This window comes from Callospermophilus lateralis, chromosome 2 (genome assembly GCF_048772815.1).
Source record: "Callospermophilus lateralis isolate mCalLat2 chromosome 2, mCalLat2.hap1, whole genome shotgun sequence".
NCBI classification, from domain to species: Eukaryota; Metazoa; Chordata; class Mammalia; order Rodentia; family Sciuridae; genus Callospermophilus; species Callospermophilus lateralis.
The window spans coordinates 80,504,773-80,510,607 of record NC_135306.1 but is presented as its reverse complement, the minus strand read 5'-3'; the positions used below and the strand labels follow the sequence as shown (position 1 = coordinate 80,510,607).

At 40.5% G+C, this 5,835-nt stretch overlaps 1 pseudogene; it reads right to left on the bottom strand.

Annotated features, from left to right (window-relative positions):
• Positions 1 to 318: 318 nt before the first annotated feature.
• LOC143386459 (nischarin pseudogene) lies at positions 319 to 4,006 on the bottom strand (annotated as a pseudogene).
• Positions 4,007 to 5,835: the final 1,829 nt, after the last annotated feature.

Here is a 5,835-nt window from a genome sequence, read left to right as displayed (position 1 = left end):
CTCTTTGGAGTGCATGTCACAGCCCTTGTGTCACCAGCAAGGAGCACTTCACAACCCTCCCCAGCATCTGATCTCTCTCTAAAAGAAGATTCCCTCCAGTGGGGTCACCAGGTCAAAGGGTGGAAATGTGTTTCTAGCTCTTGAAATAGGGTCAAACTGGTTTCCCAAGGCCTCACACCACGTTCTGCGTCTCCAGGAGCCCAGGTGGTTGGCATTCTTTCCTGTGTGTCCCCAAGCCTCAGCTCCACTTGGGATGACACACCTGCTCCTCTTCCGTTGGGGCCAGGCCAGCAGACATGCTCATGGGACCTGCTTCATTCACTCATCTCCGAAGATGCCTTGGTTGGAGAGGATGGGCTGGGGCAAGGAGGCAGAGGTGACAGCCATGGTGGGACGAGAGCCACTGGGTCCACACAGGGGGGTAGCCAAGAATCCTCACTAACCTTCTCTGGGTTGCTCAGTTTGGACTTGACATCCTTGGCTTTCTGAATTGCTCTTAGTACTTCCACAGTGTCCAGATCCTTCTCTGTGGTTGCTGTGTCATCCAGACTGACCTCAGAAGCCTACTCTCTGAACTGAGCGAGCAACTTGGTCCGGTAGTCAGGGATGATGCTCAGAGGACTTTTCAGCAGGGCCACATGCTCCAGATATGGGAGGCTGCCTATGCTCCTGACCTCTTCCATCTGCTCAATCCTGTTGTCACTGACGTCCAGGTTGACCAGGGAGTACAGCTTGTGCAGGCCACTCAGACTCTCCAGGAGGTTGCCTGCCAGGTTCAGGGTCTTGATATTCCCCAGCTTGGTGTGAACGCCTTCCAAGGAGGACAGCTTGTTGTAGGACAGGTCAAGGTGCACAAGGTTGTACAGGTGCTGCAGGTTGTCCACGACCAGCAATCCACTGTGACGCAGGTCCAAGAACTCAATCTTTGGGATCAGTTTCACAGACTCCTCGATCTCAGAGATGCTGTTGGGGTTCAGGTCGAGAGTGGTCAATGCCTGCCTTGTGGAGATGACGGCAGTCACAGGGCCTTCAAGTGTTGTGCCTTCTGGCTCCCACTCATCAAATTCTGAGGCTTCAGGAACAAGGACTTCCTTCATTGAGGTTGCTGAGAAGTGGACACTCATCGTGGCTAAGGTGGGCTTTGAGGCAACCAGTTCTCGGATGTGCTTTGCATCACAGTGACTTATCTCCACCTGGTGAAGAGACTTGAATATGGACAGGTCAAATGGCAAGAGTTGTTCCCAAATGTTGCTGTTCCTAAAAGGCCCTTCTGTGCCAGAACCTTAAGGTATTTAAGGCGACAGGTGAAGTCCAGAATGTGCCAAGGTCAGTCTTGGCATCTCACTGGCACATGTGGGTTTTCCTTGCTGCAGCTGCTCGGTGACTGCATAGAGCTGCAGGGGTCTGTTGGCAAAGACCTCACTGGCCCCCAGGAGCTGTTCTCCTTTTTCAAAGAGATCTTCATCCAGTGCTGCAGTAATGCCATTTATTTCATAGAAGTGAAAATGTAAGAAGTGGGCCAGCATTCTAGGGGCCATGCCAGGGAAGGCAGCCAGCAGAGTCTGGAGGTACACCTCCAGATCCTTCTCCCTTTTTTCCACCAAGCTTCTGGAATTTTTCCCAATTATCTTTTTTGGGAGGAAGTAGATTTTTATCAATCTTTCTCTCTTCAACAAGCTTTTCATGCAGGTCATGGAAGTCACTGTAGTGGTGCTTGACTGTCCACTCATGGTTGCCATCGTGACCTGTATGATATAAACCAATCTCTGCTCTGACCTTTGTTGAGCAGCACAAGTCCCTCTTGGCCTCCTCCACAGCCCTAGCATTAGGTCTGGGAAGCATATGGGACAAGCCTGTGTGGTGTAAGTGTCCACTAGCTAGGAACCCACAATGGCGCATCTCTTTGGCCTGCTCGGCCTCCTGCTCCTGCCCAAAGCTACTGCCGCCAGGTTCCGGGCTCCGCCACTACAGTAGCCAATCCGTGCAGACTGGCAGCAGCAGGGGACGGGGTCAGCATGCCATGCCCCATCCCTCCCTCTCCCATGGGCCATCTTGGCTCTACCACTTTCTCTTTTAATGTGCTTTTTAATTTTTATAGAGAACTCCTGCATGTGTGTTCATCAGGGATATTGGTCAATAGTTTTATTTCTTTTTCTATTGTTGTGTTTTTATCAGATTTTGATGTTGGAATAATACTGGTTTCATAGAATGAGTTTGGAAGGATTCTTTCTTTTTCTGTTTTGTGAAATAGTTTGAGGAGCACTGAGGGTTCTTCATTAAAAATCTTATAATCCATCCAGATGTGGGCTCTTCTTTATTGGAAGGCATTTCATTACTGCTTCAATTTTATTACTTGTTTTTGATGTATTTAGTGTTTTATTTTTAAGAATCTCTTGCTTCAATTTTGGAAGGTTATATGTGTCCAGAAATTTGTCCATTTATTCTAGATTTTCCAAATTATTGCCAAGCAGTTTTTCAAAATATTCTCTAATAATCATTTGAATTTAAAGGGTGTCTGTTGTAATGTCTAATGTTTTTAACCTTTAATTCTATTCATTTGGATCTTTTCTCTCTTTTGTTTTATCTAAAAATTTTTCAATTTCATTATCTTTTTCTTTGACATAGCACTCTTTGTTATAAAATTCCCTCTTACTAAAGCCTTCACTGTATCTCACAACTTTTGGTATATTTTCATTTGACTTAAAAAAAATCTTTCAATTTCCCATCTGTTTTATTCAATGACTATGTACTCAACAGTGTGTTATTCGATCTCCATGTGTTTATATAATTTCTGTAGTTTCTCTTGTGGTTGATTTCTGGTTTCATAGCATTACAATCAGAGAAAGTAAAGCAATTATTTTATTAAAAAATTTGAGACTAATAAGTGGTTTATTTTGGAAAATGTTCCATTTGCTATTAAAAATAATACATATTCTATAGCTGTTGAGTAGAATATTCTGTAAATGCCTGTCCAGTCTATTTTTTATGTAATTGAACTCTGATTTTTTATTGTTGTTGTTGCTGAGAGATCTATCTATTGGTGATAGATCTATCTATTGGCTGCCAAAGTCACCTACTATTATTGTATTGGTGTTTATGCCTTTATATTTAATAGTGTTTGTTTTGTAAAATTGAGTGCTCTGACATTTGGTGTATGTATATTTATAATAACTATATTTTGATGCATTTCCATCTTAAAATATAGAAATATTCCTAGTTTTCTCTAACTGATCTTATTTATCCTAAAGTCTATTTTGATGAATATAAATAGTCTTGCTTGCTTTTATATTTCATTTGTTGGAATATATGGTAAGTTTCTTGTATGTAACATATTGTCAGAACTTGCTTTTTATATCATTCAGCCAGTCTATATCTTTTAATCAGAAAATTAATAATATTTACATTCAGAGTTATTATGGAAAAGTAGATCAATGTTCCCATTATTTTATTGTTTTTCTTTTGGATGTTTTGAATATTCTATGTTCATTTCTTCCTCTCTTATTCATCTTAAAAGTTTGGTTGTTTTCTATACTGACAATGCTTGATTCAGATTTCTCATTTGCATGTCTACCCTTCGAATGAGTTTAATCTTTCACATGATCTTATGATTGTATTTATAGTATTTTCTATTCTGGGTGTAAGTTCATCTTAAGCATCATTGGCAAGGATCTAGTGGTCATAAATTCCCCTAGTTTATGCTTATCTTGGAAGGTCTTTAATTTTTGTTAGATTCTGAATGATAACCTTGCTATGTGTAGTAATCATGGTAGTTATTTTTTAAGACGTGAAATACATCATTCCATACACTCCTGACCTTTAGAGTTTCTTTTGAGAAGTCTGCTGTCACTCTAATGTAGTTTCTTTTTAAAGTGACTAAGTGCTTCTTTCTTGAAGTTGTTAATATTCTTTCTTTGTCCTGTATTAAGCAGTTTACTGTGTTGTGGAAAGGCCCTTTTCTGGTCATGTCATTTGAGGTCCTTTATGCTGCCTGTACCTGGATGTCCATGTCTTTCCCAGACTTGGGAAAAATCTCTGCTATCATTTAATTGACTAGGTTTTCAATACATTCAGCCTGTGGCTCTTCTCCCTTGGGTTTGCCCATTATGTCTGCATTTGATCTTTTAAGGGTGTCACAGATACTTTACAAGTAGTTTTCATATTTTTTCATAGCTACCTGAATATATTGTTCCATCATCCTTGTTTTTTTTTTTTTTAATTTTTGTCTTACTGAGATTTTTATTTCAAGATTTATGGCTCTTTTTCATATTATCTTTTTACTAAATTTGTCACTCATATCCTGCATTGACCTCTTTAATTCATTGAACTGTTTATCTGTTCTTTTGGAATTCATTGAGCATTTTAAAAACCATTCTTTTGAATTCTTTATCCAGCATTTCACACACTTCAATATGTTTGGAATCTATTATCATAGAATTAGGAACTTTAAGAAGTGTCATATTGCTTTGTGTTTTTACATTTCCTGTGTTTCTATGTTGAGATTTGTGCATCTGTTGGGATGGATATCTCTCCTACTTTTATAAGTGAGGGCCTTCTTAGTGGGTGGCCTTTTCCTGATGCTGTGCCTTGGGGTATTTGTTGTGTGGTACTGATTTTAATTCCAATTGAACTTCTTAGTGTAAGCTCTCTGTGGCTTCTTTGGCTATGATTATGTGCATTTTGACACAACGTATACTGTATCAGCTTGAGGGACTCACTTTCTCTATAGGTTTCGCAAGAGTGAAATCCCTCTGGTAATTCAGGCAGATGCAGCATAGAGAGCAGAGTATGTGGAGTATGCCCTCCTACATTTTGAGAGTGGAAATCCCTATGAAGTGGTATGGGTTTCTATGGGAACTGTTGATATTGACTCTGTTACTTGAAAGCAGTAACAGAGCCAGTATGATGCTGGCTGTTCCAATCATAGTGAGGGGCCTGGAACTTTTTCTCTCTGTTTAAGCACTAATGCAATTCCTAGTATTTCATGTGGAGAGATGGAGACTAGGATTAGAGATTCTTCTCTGCAGTACTTACATGCAGTCTTGTCAGCAATCTAACAGGATGTAGGAGCGACCACAGCTGAGGACCCTCATAGGTGCAATGTTTACAGCAGTTTTGTTATTTTCCTCTGTTATTAGTGTGGGGTGACTATTTATGATCAGGATGTCAGATGCTCCCAGCTGTGCACACTTGGAGACAGGTCATTGGCAGGGGCTTTTGTTTTCCCTATTGTCTCCCTATTGATATATCCACCAAGGTTTGAGAGCAGGATTAGGTCAGAGCTGGAGCTAGAAACAATTCCTCTCAGCTGGGCTGGGAGTGTATCTCAGAGGCAGAGTACCCATCAATGTGTACAAAGTCCTGGACTTAATCCTGGAGAGAGAAAGGGGTGAGAAAGGATGAAACAACAGCAGCAACAATAACAGAAAATGGTGGGTATAGAATGAAATGAAAAGATAAAAAATTAATATTGAAACTTGAGAAAGAAAAAAATCTGGAGATGAATTTTTAAAAGAAAGGGGAAAAGAAAACAAAAAATTAAAAGAAAGAGAAAAAAAAAGCCATAAAACTTCCTTCTGTCAGGGTTAGGGAGGAGATGAGTGTAGATGACTGCACTCTATGCCAATCAAAACCTTCTCTTGTGTCTTTTTATGTGTCTAGTGGACAAATTGGAGTTATTCGTCCCCCACTTCTTTCCATTGTTCTTTCCATTCTTGTTCTCACCATGTGACTAGCAGGAATGATCTGTGTCTGATGCCAATTCCTCTGGGCTGCTTTGCATGCTGAAAGGAGGGAGTGAAGATTGCAGAACTTACAAGGTGAAGATTTTCTCCATAG